Below are 14,400 nucleotides of genomic sequence, written 5' to 3'. Positions count from 1 at the left end.
GCATTCGTAACCAGTTCTAGGCGCCGTGAGCTTTCCTAAGAAAAGCCTTACTGAAGTAAGCTTCTTAGCTTACTTCTTAGCTGGAAGTATAAAAAAAATGGCTCTAAGCACTATGGCACTTAGTAACTGTTGATTGGTTTTCACGTTTTCTGTTACTTTTGGATCTCAGTGTATATGTAGAATACGCAAAAGCCTTCTCAGCATTAGACACAGGGGTTTTCTGAATTCCAGTATCATGGTTTGAGGATCTGTAATGGCGTATGATACTGAGTAGGACCACATGACCGCCTGTGTTACAGGGACAAACAACGTGTCTCACCCTCTCTCCGGCGTTATGCTGGATAAGTCGTCGTCACTGTGATGGTTACTAGATTTGTGGCCTACCAACTGACGCGATAAAAACGCTCAATCGCAACAGATATAGTAGGTGGACGTCTGTGTATCTCAGACAGCAACTCATTCTACGTATGAAGCAATCACAATCGGTTTCAGCCTACAATGAACACTTCCAGAAGCATCTGAAACCTGTTATGACTGTGAAAAACAATTCGACTGCGTCTGAAATAAACAGAACTTCATAATAAGTCGATCTCTGATTCCCTTCCCCACAACGTTGTTATCTCCAAAAAGATGTAGTAGGAGTGGTGGTGGAGGAGGAGAGAGAGATGATGAAGTCCACCGATGGAGAAGAGACGCCGAGCGCAGAATGTGATACATGAATGTCGTACCTTGCGTCGATCTAACTTATGGCATCGTTACCAGTTCAATTAGTATGTTATAAGCACAAAAAATAACCAGTCACCGCAAATCACTACCTCCCATGCGTCCGATGGATTGGGAAAAATCAGACCTTACTGGACGCCAATACGATCCCTCAAAATGAGTAAAAATTTAAAATCCATTTACAGTTTCGCAAGCCATAAATTTTGCCTGTGGTGTGCAGTTAACGGCGATATGAAAACCAAAAGCGAAAGGAATTAAGTACACGTAATTCATAATGTTGAGACATGTAATACGTGGAAAGCCAAATATTACAATGACAGTGGCAGAGAAAGCTACTAAATACATTATTTATTAATCAGAAGGACATTACGCAATAAAGTTTCTCCATAAACGGAATAACACAGTTACCAACTGAAATAATAAATTACAATAACCAGTCGAAATTTATCATTATTTACAGTACGCGGATCATCAAGTGGATTATTCAATTAGTCAATGTAATCCCATACACACGGAATGAGTGTATGGAGTAGCTGCAGGAATCCTGCATCGCCGTTCTAGGCGCAGACACGGCAGCTCAGCGTGTTCGGTCAGAGGGTTAGCTACCCTCTGTAATAATAATAAAAAAAAGAGTGAACGGATCAACGAAGAACCTGAACAGGCATCATCGGACATCCGCCCCGAACAATATAGAACAGAATGAGATCAACAAAACAAGGTGGTTTGACGTTGTCACGAAGTGTTTCGTGTGTATCCCTGTCGTGTGGATGACAGTGACGAGTGCTTGTACACTGCAGAGTTGGATTTGGGTCACTATGGATGAAGGGAAGGGAGAGAGTGAAACTCCGTACTCGCACATAGCCTACTCCTGTCAAATAGCACGAAGGGGGCCGTCGAGATTAACGGATCAACATCAACAACGTCACGTCCTCTCACTTCATGAGACACTGAGAAGAGGTTTGGAATTTAATCCAGGACATTGGAACAATCTGATCATGAACTCTATGCCACCTCCCATTGTCGGTCAAAAACTAGCACTGAAAATTTCATCCGCCAACAGGGTTCGAACCGGCTTACCTCCGAGTCGAGTGCCACAGCACAGACGTGCGTTACCGACCTCGTCTACGGAAGCGGTGTATGCCACTTAGTACGGAACCCTAACCTTCACTCTTTGCTTGTAAAGTTAAAACTAGTAAGCTTGATACCAAAAGAGCCACGAGTTTCTTTCGTTTGGGTAAATAAATTTTATGAGCAACGAAGTAAAAAAAACACAGATTGTAGTGCTTCCGCAGTAGCAGCCTCAGGCCCATGTAAGGACCCGTCGTTCCATCGTAGATGTCGCGATCTGTTAAAGTGGGCCGCCGTCCGCCTCCACACATTTCTGTCCATCTAGGGCGAGCGCCCCGTCGTTACAGGGCACTTTCTGCGGCCACTGGAAATGTACGGCCGATAACGCACCGCACCGTCAGCCAAGAAAGGCGAGTCGCAAAGTGAGTAACAGCGCTCCGGCAACCTCTACCGGGAACGAGGCAGTCAGGGCCTATTTACAGCGCATCAGCCGACACACAGGAAGTCGCCTTACACCAACCACTGCCACCGACCTCTCTGGCGCACGATCCTCGTATAAACAGCAAAGGAAAAACTCGCGCTTCTTGTGACCAGAAAAGAGGGAATAAACAAAAGTTATGAAATCACACACATTATCATCATCGAGGCAGGACTGTAACGCTATGTCAGCTCGGCCGTTCTGATTTCAGTCTCAGGCTGCTCGTATTTCATTGCGTTTATTCAGGCTAAAGCGAAAATGCTTCGTTGAGTAACACTACGTTCGAGTCTGTCGTTAATCAACACCACATTTCAGACAGTAATTCGTCCTTTTTAACCTCGCTGTTGGTGGCAAGTCACATAAAACTAACGAAACTACCGACACTTATAACTCCATGGGGATTGGTTTGCGTTGTTTACGTCCGCCTGCTTAGCTGAGTGGAACCAGCACGGTAGCTCAGCGTGTTCGGTCAGAGGGTTAGCTGTCCTCTGTTATATATATATATATATATATATATATATATATATATATATATATATATATATATATATATATATATATAAAACTGAGTTAATGGGTCAGCGCTGAACTTTAACAAGTGTCATGGGACGTCCGCCCCAAACAAATACGACGACAAAAAATAAATAAAAAATTAAAAAATAAAATAAAACAGTGGTAACGTGCTTGCCTCCCATGCAGCGGACCCGGGTTCGATTCCTGGCCGGGTCGGAGATTTTCTCTGCTCGTGGACTGGGTTCAAATGGTGCAAATGGCTCTGAGCACTATGGGACTTAACATCTGAGGTCATCAGTCCCCTAGAACGTAGAACTACTTAAACCTAACTAACCTAAGGACAACACACACATCCATGTTGTGAGCAAGGCTAATCAAAGACTGCGTTTTATTGGCAGGGCACTTGGAAAATGTAACAGATCTACTAAGGAGACTGCCTACACTACGCTTGTCCGTCCTCTTTTACAATACTGCTGCGCGGTGTGGGGTCCTTACCAGATTGGACTGACGGAGTACATCGAAAAAGTTCAAATAAGGGCAGTACGTTTTGTATTATAGCGAAATATGGGAGAGAGTTTCACAGACATGATACAGGATTTGGGCTGGACATGATTTAAGGAAAGGCGTTTTTCGTTGCGACGGAATCTTCTCACGAAACTCGAATCACCAACTTTCTCCTCCGAATGCGAAAATATTTTGTTGACACCGGCCTACATCGGGAGAAACCATCACCACGATAAAATAATGGAAATCAGAGCTCGTACGGAAAGATATAGGTGTTCGTTCTTTCCTCGCGCTATACGAGATAGGAATAATAGAGAATTGTGACAGCGGTTCGAAAAACCCTCTCCCAGGCACTTAAATGCGATTTGCAGAGTATCCATGTAGATGTATATGTAGATGAAGTGCTATCGGGCGGGTAAGCGCAGATTAATATTATCCCTATAAGCTCAATGTGGAGTAAAAGAATATTGGATCGATAAATTTTGTCGTCTCAGATGCATACGATCAGCAGTACAGGACTTGCAGCGATTTCCTCGACCTGGTTACGAAGTGTGCAGTCACCCACAAGGTATGTAGAAATAAAATTGTAGCAGTAGAGGAGTGAGGTCCGCAGCTCGTGGTCTTTCGGTATCGTTCTCGCTTCCCGCGCACGGGGTCCCGGGTTCGATTACCGGCGGGGTCTTCACCATCATTAATCATCCCCATTACGGTCGAAGGAAGGCAATGGCAAACCACCACCACTAGGACCTTGCCTAGTACAGCGGTGCGGGTCTCCCGCACCGTCCCCTACGCTCCTCGGAGTATGGGACTTCATCATCATCATCATAGGAGTGAGTCATAAGAGCACATCTCCAGAAGCACACGACGCTAAACAGTTTTTTACAATCCACAGCAGCACTTCTTATAGCGCCTCTCGCATAGATGAGCTGCCGTGTAAAACGGATTGCATAACGTGAGGAAAGCCAGCAGCAGCCCTATAGCTTCAGGCAAACTAGTCTCTGACACTGTAAAAATGCTGTTTACATTTCCAGTTGTTCTGTTCACAGTCGGGAGTAGAGGACCGTCAGGTCCCACTGCCAGTAGGAAAGCGAAAGTTGCATCTTCCGTTTCGAGCTTTGTAAGCTACGGAATATTACATAAAGGACGCGGTGTAGAGTTTGTGTTGATCATGGAAGCGAGAAGTGGAACAGTATCGGAGCACAATGAGTTCTTCTCGCCTGGTGAGTTAACTATACTTCAGGCAAAGAGATCGTTATCTAGCGTTCACGCCCACTGTAATAAGAACACAGAGATTTATGACATAGTCCACGACGCCTGTACATGCTGATAAAGTAGTCGCTCGTATTCTCTGTTCCTTAGCTGCCAAAAATGATAGCCGTAACAACCACTTTAACCTCATTGTTTCTAAATGACTACCTGCATCGCAATGCAAACACAACGTCCATGGGTACGCACTGACATGATTGTTCTGCGCCATAATTACCTTAATGGTAAGCTGCTGTTTACGTTTTTCGCAATATCTGGAAGGGCGACCCAGTAGCCTCTTTCAGGTCCTGCGAATTCTGCCGCGCGGTCCGCGCGGCTCCCCCCATCGGAGGTTCGAGTCCTCCCTCGGGCATGGGTAAGTCAGGTCAAGTTAGATTAATTAGTGTGTAAGCCTAGGGACGGATGACCTCAGCAGTTTGGTTCCATAGTCCTTACCACAAATTTCCAGATTTGCGAATTCTGCTGCTATCTTTACTGACTGCCTGAACTCCAATCTTGAGAGGATGACTGGGCTGGTCGTCCAAATATTGTGAGTAAAACATAAACAACAACTCGCCTGTACACCCAAAAGTACGAAGAGAAAAACCGAGAAATCACATAATTAACACGTTGCATAAGCACGCAAAGGTAAGAACGCTCGTGTACGAGCAAACTAGAGCTCAGATTTGGTTGTGTCATTGCTGAAGGCAGATCGGTCACGATACTGGAGTCATTTTGATAAGTAATAGCCAGTCATGTAAATGATCAACGTGTAGCCACATTTTGCAGTGAGACAATGTATTACAGTAGTAACTGCTAGCACTCAAACCGTAATTTTTGTCCTACACACAACTCAACAACGAGTTTCGAGAGACGATACTCTCATCATCAGGTTGTAAAATTTAGAGGTCACGAGATTAAAAAAGTCCATCAACACAATTGCGCCGTTCACAAAATAAAACAGAATAAAAGCACATTACAATGAATGACTTCTGTCAGTGGCTGTCCTCTCTCATACCACACACTGCACCAGGCCGCGTCCCACTGATCTGCTGTGGCACCAACAGTGTCAAGTTGACGCTTCTACCCCAGGGGTCCGAGGGGATTGTCTTTACTGTATCGACCATTTTATGTAAGACAAGAACACACAGTCCAATGAGTTTTCATTCTTTTATTTCGTGATCTCAGCAATTGTGTTGGTAGACGTTTTATCGTTACCTCATGAGCTAAGTTTTACGGTATGATGATGTGTCTCTCGAAACGCGTTGTTTAGTTGTGTGTTGGGCAAAAATTACGGTTCAATGCTACCAATTATTAGTGCAAAAACGTTAACAACCGTTACCGCACCTCGGTAAAGGATAATATTAAAGTATGTTACAATTTTAAAATTCGGGGGAGAGGGGGGGGGGGGCGTTAAAAATGCAAAGCAACATTTTTACTCTCGGCCAATTTCGGTTGAAAAAATGCAGAATTTATTGTGTGACATCGCGGGATATTCTCGCTTCAGATCCTATAATTTCATGAAGTTCCGATAGGTGGCGGCGCTGCTTCAAAATCGTGTCTGTAACGGAGATGCGTTCCAAGGAAAGAGTATCGTTGAGTTTCTTCTGGCGGAAAACCAGAGCATCGCAGACACTCATAGGTGTTTGCAGAATGTCTACGGAGACCTGGCAGTGAACAAAATAACGATGAGTCGTAGAGCGAGGCGTCGATCATCATAGCAACAAGATCGCGCAAACCTGTCCGATCTCCCTCGTGCCTGCCGGCCGCAATCATTTGTGACTCTTGCAATGTTAGGACGTTCGGACACTCTCATTCGAGCTGATCGACGGACACGGATCACAAACACCTCGCTGCTCAAATGGACGTCTCTACTGGCAGTGTTGAGACACTCGTTCACCAGTTGGGGTCCTCAAAGGTGTGTGCCCGCTGGATTCCTCGCCACCTAGCAGAAAATCATTAAGAGCAACGAAGGACTATCTGTACGGAATTGCTAGCGCGTTACGAGGCTGATTGTGACAGATGACTGGCAGGTTGTTGATGCAGCGACTTTGGGTCCGACATCCACCAGTACAGTGGTAACACGTGGGCATACAGGCCCTCCCAGTAAAATGGCGCAGGGCCGTCGCATTGAACGAAGATTGTGTTGAAAAATACGGTTTTGAAGTCAAAAGAGTAGGGAATAATATGGTGTATCGGGGTCCTGAATGAAACCAACCTGCTTTCAGAGAAAAAGTGTTGTATCAGTTATTTAACTGCTCTCGTCCCAGTTCATATCGAGATACAGCAATTGTGTTCCACAGAATATACAACCACCCCACTAGCTGGCTTATGCTAAGCTTAAAAATGTCGTTACGTGCCGTTATAATGGACGTGAGCTGTAAGACGGTTTCAGGATACATTGTGTATCAGAGACCAGCTGCTGTTTGAGTGCTGGAAATTCCCCTATGCAGTGCGTGAGCCCGCCCACCCGGGTGCCATCTTTAGGCAGCGCAGAGCGGCGGCGTTATTTTGGTAGTCCTGCGGCGGCGAGGCGCCTCCAAATATTTACAAAGTTGGCAGCAGCGGGGGGCAGCGAGCTGGTGGCAGCCCGGCGAGCGCCTCTGGGCAGCGGAGCGGGCGCAGCCAGCCAGCCTTTGTTACGGCAAACACAATCTCGTGCGGGAGCGCCGGCTCGCGTATACAACGAGCCGGCCACAGCGATGACCAGCTGCCGCCGTTGCGCGAGCCCCCACTCGCCGTGTCCTCGACTAGAGGCTGAACCACGGCTATTTATAGTTGTGGCACGGACCACGTCTCACCACTACTCCCGAATTGCGAGGTGTACACTCAACGCGTCTCCGAGTATGCCAGACGTGGGCAGCCTCTGGTGACCAGCGCGCCTGATGCGCATGCCGCATCGTCCCGGTGCGATAGCAACGCTCCTAGCGCATGAAGTCAAAACTACAGCTCTCGTGACATTAATAAGTATAGGGTAACGCACCAATATGTGTGGCACCGTTTCCCGACCTCCACGGCAACAGATTATACCTCATTACGCGTGTTTTTGAGGTTACATTCATTGAAAGCAGTCGTGGGCAGCATCGTTACACACCAATGTTTTATGCTAATCTTTCACACAACTGCAGTACATACTTGGATGTAGCGAATGCTAGTGGAGTACGATTCGCTTCGCAAGTGTTTTCGAAAATCGAAGTCAAATGTTTCACGAGCCTGCTGAATACCACGCGAGAGTACCAGCCATCGAGTAGCGCCGGTAGGGCAACCGACTTCGTCGGCAAACTACGTGTCTGCCCGTACCGCACTCGAGTAACGTCATTTCTTTTTCTAATCACGCTTCTTTGGAAATAAACAGTAGTTATAATGATAGTCACTGTACTACATATGTGGTGAGCGAGGTATAATAAGCAACAGTGATGAAATGACCATTTATATACCTGCATACAACAATCTTCACTGTGTTTGCGATACACGTATGAATGTATTTATAAACAAAAATTCATCCACGTCCATTCCTGTTTATGCGCATATCGCTCAGACCATCCCCCCCCCCCCCCTCCACTTCGCTACATTAAAAAATGACTATTTCTTGATGGTCCAGGATGTGCCCTATCAACTGATCTCTTCTGTTAGTCATGTTGTTCCACAAATTCGTTCGCACTTCATTTCGATCTATCTACACTTCAATTTTATTCTGTAGCACCACATTTCCCAAAGCTTGCCTTATCTGTACTGTTAACTTCCACGTATGGCTAAACACCAGATAAATATCTCCAGAAAATACTACCTAAAGTTAATTTATATTACACGTTAAAAATACTTCACTTTTCCAGAAATGCTTTTTTCTTACGTTGCTAATATGCAGGCGCTTAGACTCCCCCCCATTATGTACCGTTTCAGTTTTATCTTCAGAAAGAATAAAAATGGCGAAAAAATTAAGGCATATCCATACTGAAGCTGGTAAGTCCCAATTCGTTGGTTTGCAGTCGAACTGGAGACTAAAGAAGACATCTTAGTTTGTGTAAACTCGATGTAAGCCAGCATCCCTTGAATCTACTAGCAAAGAAGAACCTAAAAAAATGGTTCAAATGGCTCTGAGCACTATGGGACTCAACTGCTGTGGTCATAAGTCCCCTAGAACTTAGAACTACTTAAACCTAACTAACCTAAGGACATCACACACATCCATGCCCGAGGCAGGATTAGAACCTGCGACCGTAGCAGTCGCACGTTTCCGGACTGCGCGCCTAGAACCGCGAGACCACCGCGGCCGGCAAAGAAGAACCTAGCCCCTGAGTAAAACACTGATTGACAACTGCTAAGAAACAAGTGACGTTGGCTATGGGACAACTACCAATTGTTACGGAACATCCGAAGAATGAAGAGGGCGGGGAGTATTAACTGCACCGAAGCCTGTACACGAACGCTCTGTATGCATACGACAGTTTCATGCATTATGGTGTTCGATGAAGATTGATGTGGATCATTGTGGTGTTCCGTGTGGTAGCGCAATATGTCTGCAAAACAACATTTAAGTACTTACGATCGTCGACGAGCTGTTGGTCGGCCGAAGCCGATCAAAGTGTCACTATTGTGGTCACAGTAATGGGTGCGTACAAAAGTGTTATCTCGCGATTAAAAAAAGCCGATAGACGTGGAAATGCGAAAGCATGTGGGTGAGCGAAGGCGGACCACCACACCGTAGGAGGATCGACATGCAGCCCTAGTGGCGAAACGGAAGAGAAATCTCATTCCTTGGCAGATCTCTGCAGACGTTCAAGCTGTTACTGGTACACGGGTTTCTGCCAAAATCATTTAGCGCTGATTAAATCAGGTTGGTTTGTTTGGGCGGAAGCCTGTTCAACGCATCCCACTTCAATCACTCCAACGTTGAGAAACGTGTTTGTTGGTGTTGCCGGCCGCTGTGGTCTTGCGGTTCTAGGCGCTTCAGTCCGGAACCACGCGACTGCTACGGTCGCAGGTTCGAATCCTGCCTCGGGCATGGATGTGTGTGATGTCCTTAGGTTAGTTAGGTTTAAGTAGTTCTAAGTTCTAGGGGACTGATGACCTTAGATGTTAAGTCCCATAGTGCTCAGAGCCATTTGAACCATTTTTTTGTTGGTGTTGGGAGCATGTTGGTTGGGGTCTGCAACATTCGTCCGACGAATCTTGCTTCACTGCGGCAACTTTACTGAGAACCCTATATCCACCTTTATGTTCAGTCTGACCTGTGTCGTTAGGTTATGCTCCCATGTAGTGAAATCTGTACCATTTTTTGATATAAATATACCACTCCACATCTGTTACGTACGTACTCTGATTTGTGTCGTTCGCCATTGCCCGTGATTATTACTGTTCTTTAGCAGTTGTCAAGACGGGAGAAAGGGCGACGTCGCGAAGCACAGTAGTACGCATAGTTCTAGTAAGTATTTTTGCAGCCTTCTCTTACATTTTAAGGGGCGTACGCTTTCCAATTAGTAGTACATACGTGGAACACAACGTGATGTCGGCAGCGTACCGGCAGCGAGTATTGAACCCGGGACTGCAGCGAGGGGCGCGGCAGTGGCGGCAGCAGCCGCCGTCGCCATGGCTACGGCACATACGTAGGGCTCGAGGGGGGGCGCGGAGCGACGCAAAGACAGAAAAACTGCAGACAGCAGGCAGCGGGACTGCCTCACTGGCGGCCGGCGCTCACCTGCGCCGTTCCAGCCGTCCGGCCTAGCTGGATAAATCACCGCAACTTGCTTCTACGGTTGTGGTACAAAGCTAGCGACAAATCAAACTTTTTGTACCTGGGAAGCAGCGAGAAAGCTAGACGAGATCTATACCGTAGGCGTATTCTGACGCTGGAGGTACGGCCGTCGCAGTAAGTGAATGCAAGGGGTATCGGGGCAAATATAACCAATGAGAACTTTCAGGGCAATCCGCCCGCATATCCGAGCGCGTTAATGCGGAGGAGATTGGGGAGATCAGCCTGCCGCGGATCGAATCCGTTTCGAGGGTGACCGACGAGGGATGGTCAGCTGGCCAGTCTGGATGTAGTCTAAGGCGGTCTCCCACGTCCAACTAGGTAATACCGAGCTGGTACCCAGCGCACCCTCTACACGTTACGTACACATTCTCGCACTTGAACATGAGACAGATGGGGTACACGGATTTCGTCCCATATTGACAACCCAAGCAACAATGTCGACCCAGAAGAGAAACGGCAAAGAAGAAGACTTAAGTTCTTTCCGGGTAACAGGCCGACTTAGAGCGTGCAATCAGTTTGCTACTCGCCAGCTTCACTCACTTACGAAACTCGGTGGAAAGTGGCACGCTTACCGGAAAAAAGTGCTGCCACAGTGGGTAAGATACTCTGAAATGGAGGTGTGACAATTCCGGGTAGGGCGACGCTCTGCTATCGGCGGCAGCTTTTGATGCCTGTGGGTAGCAGATCGATAACGGGTGCAGCCACACACAGCGTACCGCTTAGCCACACACAGCGTACCTCTTCAAACGCAAGCGCTGCTGCTGCTGCGGCTTCCGGCGTCGCTTCCAAATGTGGCGCATCACCGCTACAGATGCGGCGGGGCGTTGGTAGCCACCAGAGACACAGAGGCAGCGGCAAGTTATTCAGTGCTCCCTGCCGTGCGCGCCTTAGAATTAGCCACTATGTTTTATGTGGTCAATTTTCAGTTATATTGATAGCGACAGAGTTGTTGTTGGCTTTGAAAGCTACACGCTTGCTAAATTTGCTGTGGGAAACACGCCTGCTGTATGCTCAGTGTACAAACGCACGCACATATTTATTCATACCACTAAACTGAAATCCCCTGCCGAGTTTTTCTGTCTGTATGTGAAGGTTAATCTCGGGAAGTACTGTTGGGATTTTGATACGGGTTTCGCTTATTGATAGACTGATTAATGAGTAAGATTTGTGAATACAATTTATTTCCGCTGCGCCACACAAGTAGTCCAGCAGTAGGTAAATTAACTGTGCGTAGCTGAGACCGATCGCTAATATGTACTTAAGATGGAAGATTGCTGTACATCTTTTACGTACATTCTGTGCTCTATTTTGTGTACATTGGTATTTCATCACTTGGGTAATGAAGCATGATTCGTTATGTTCTCCTTGCCATAATCTTTCAGCCTTGATATTCCTAGAATTTTCTGACGATGGAAAATCTCGACGAAGGCTTACAGTATAGATTGTGATTTTGGAAAACTTCAAGAGCATAACACTGTATATTTTGTTGTAATCGATAACTTTTTTACCGGATGGGAGGTATGAGTATTCTAAATTTCTAAAGTACTTTTCACAATACGCATAGTTCTAGTAAGTATTTTTGCAGCCTTCTCTTACATTTTAAGGGGCGTACGCTTTCCAATTAGAAAATATAGGTTATGGACGGAAAGGTAGGTTATTACCTGTGAACAGATAGTTGTCAGTTTTAAATTATAACGTCAAATCTTAAGGGGAATTGTTAGCAAAAAAAACAAAATGTAAATTAATCTACCATATTATACCTTAGTGTCCATTTGTACATCTGTAGTAAATTTTCAAAATTTGCATCTACACTATGTGATCAAAAGAATCCGGACACCTGGCTGAAAATCACTTACAAGTTCGTGGCGCCTTCCATCGGTAAGGCTGGAATTCAGTATGGTGTTGGCTCTCCCTTAGCCTTGATGACAGCTTCCACTCTCGCAAACATACGTTCAATCAGGTGCTGGAAGGTTTCTCGGGGAATGGCAGCCAATTCTTCACGGAATACTGCACTGAGGAGAGGTATCGATGTCGATCGGCGAGGCCTGGCACGAAGCCAGCGTTCCAAAATATCCTAAAGGTGTTCTATAGGAGTCAGGTCAGGACTATGTGCAGGCCAGTCCATTACAGGGATTTTACTGTCGTGTAGCCACTCCGCCACAGGCCGTGCATTATGAATAGGTGCTCGATCGTGTTGAAAGATGCAATCGCCGTCCCCGAATTGCTCTTCAACAGTGGGAAGCAAGAAGATGCTTAAAACATCAATGTAGGCCTGTGCTGAGGTAGTGCCACGCAAAACAACAAGGGATGCAAAAGCCCCCTCCATGAAAAACGCGACCACACCACCGCCTCCGAATTTTACTGTTGGCACTACACACGCTGGCAGATGACGTTCACCGGGCATTCGCCATACCCACACCCTGCCATCGGATCGCCACATTGTGTTACCGTGATTCGTCACTCCACACAACGTTTTTCCACTGTTCAATCTTCCAGGGTTTACGCTCCTTACACCAAGCGAGCCGACGTTTGGCATTTCCCGGTGTGATGTGTGGCTTATGAGCAGCCGCTCGACCATGAAATCCAAGTTTTCTCACCTTCCGCCTGTCATAGTACTTGCTGTGTATCCTGATGCAGTTTGGAATTCCTGTGTGATGGTCTGGATAGATGCCTGCCTATTACACATTACGACCCTCTTCAACTGTCGGAGGTCTCTGTCAGTGAACAGACGAGGTCGGCCTGTACGCTTTTGTGCTGTACGTGTCCCTTCACGTTTCCACTACACTAGCGCGTCGGAAACAGTGGACCTAAGGAAATCCCGCGTACAGACGTAAGACACAAGTCACTCCCAATCACCTGACCACGTTCGAAGTCCGCAGAGTTCCGCGGAGCACCCCATTCTGCTCTCTCACGATGTCTAATGACTACTGAGGTCGCTGATGTGGAGTACCTGGCAGTAGGTGGCACCACAATGCACCCAATATGAAAAACGTATGTTTTCGGGGGTGTCCGGATACTTTTGATACTATATGTTTTCGGGGGTGTCCGGATACTTTTGATAATATAGAGTATATGACGAGCAACACTGATTCATCAAAAATACAGTTTAAGTAGACAGTGTGTTTAATACTACTTCCGTACACTTAGGATCAGCCAGCAAATTCGTTGCATATTGGACTGGCTGCGTGGGCTCAGTAGTATCGAACCTAATCAATAGTTTGGAATTTTCGGATTTGACACTTGTAACACAGAGTTTATTTCAAATTAAAGTGAAAGTTAATAACATGCCACATGGAATTAACATAAAACTAAACTTTCTATACAACGTTTCTAATCTTCCAAAAGTTGTGGATTACATACATCTTCTGTATATTTCGGTATGTTATGTGTTGGATATAAATTTTCTGTAAAAAAGCACATATTAAATATACAGCACGAAGACTGGTCGCAAACTGTATCTTTCAGTCCGTGACTTGATCTACTGCTATCCTACATCACATAGTTTTGATTTGTCGAAATAAAACATGCCGAATGTTGTTCAAATTGCTTTACACGTGCAGAAATTTACTATTAAGCACTAGGCATGACGATACTTGTTGTAGATAACGTTCAAGTCGCAATAAGTTTGCTGGTTACGGAATATTTGGTTGTTTAAAGATGTTTCCTTCTTCAATTTACTACTGGAGGCACCATTTTCTGAAGCAAACTGCAAGTTACGGTCATTCATAGAAAAAAAAAATTTAAAGAAAAACGAATAGGTAAGATTACATAACAATTAATGAAAAATTATAAAAATAAACATGTCGGTAAAGAGCAGCAATATGTTTGAAAATTATTTATAGAACAGATTTGCTGTGGCAATATCCCTTACACCAGTCTGTTGTTAAATACGAAGTTACAGGTACGTGGAAATAGTTTAGGAGTCGCAGGTAATTGAATCTGTTACAGCCAGTCAGACCGCAGCAGCGGACTCTGTTTAGAGTGGAAAAGATCCCTTAGTAAAGCGCGCGGTAGAGATGCATAACATCCTCGTTACACTGCTGGCTACGAACGAACACTACATGTCCTACGAACAAACACTACATGTGCACGCCCAAAGTGCAATTTTACGCGTGAA

At 45.8% G+C, this 14,400-nt stretch overlaps 1 protein-coding gene across 1 annotated transcript in view; it reads right to left on the bottom strand.

Annotated features, from left to right (window-relative positions):
* Positions 1-14,400, bottom strand: part of LOC126249766 (uncharacterized) — a 1,113,531-nt gene that overhangs the window by 193,059 nt on the left and 906,072 nt on the right.

The sequence above is a fragment of the Schistocerca nitens genome, chromosome 1 (assembly GCF_023898315.1).
Source record: "Schistocerca nitens isolate TAMUIC-IGC-003100 chromosome 1, iqSchNite1.1, whole genome shotgun sequence".
NCBI classification, from domain to species: Eukaryota; Metazoa; Arthropoda; class Insecta; order Orthoptera; family Acrididae; genus Schistocerca; species Schistocerca nitens.
Note: the sequence above shows the minus strand (reverse complement) of the source record. Positions and strands in the feature narration are given on the sequence as shown.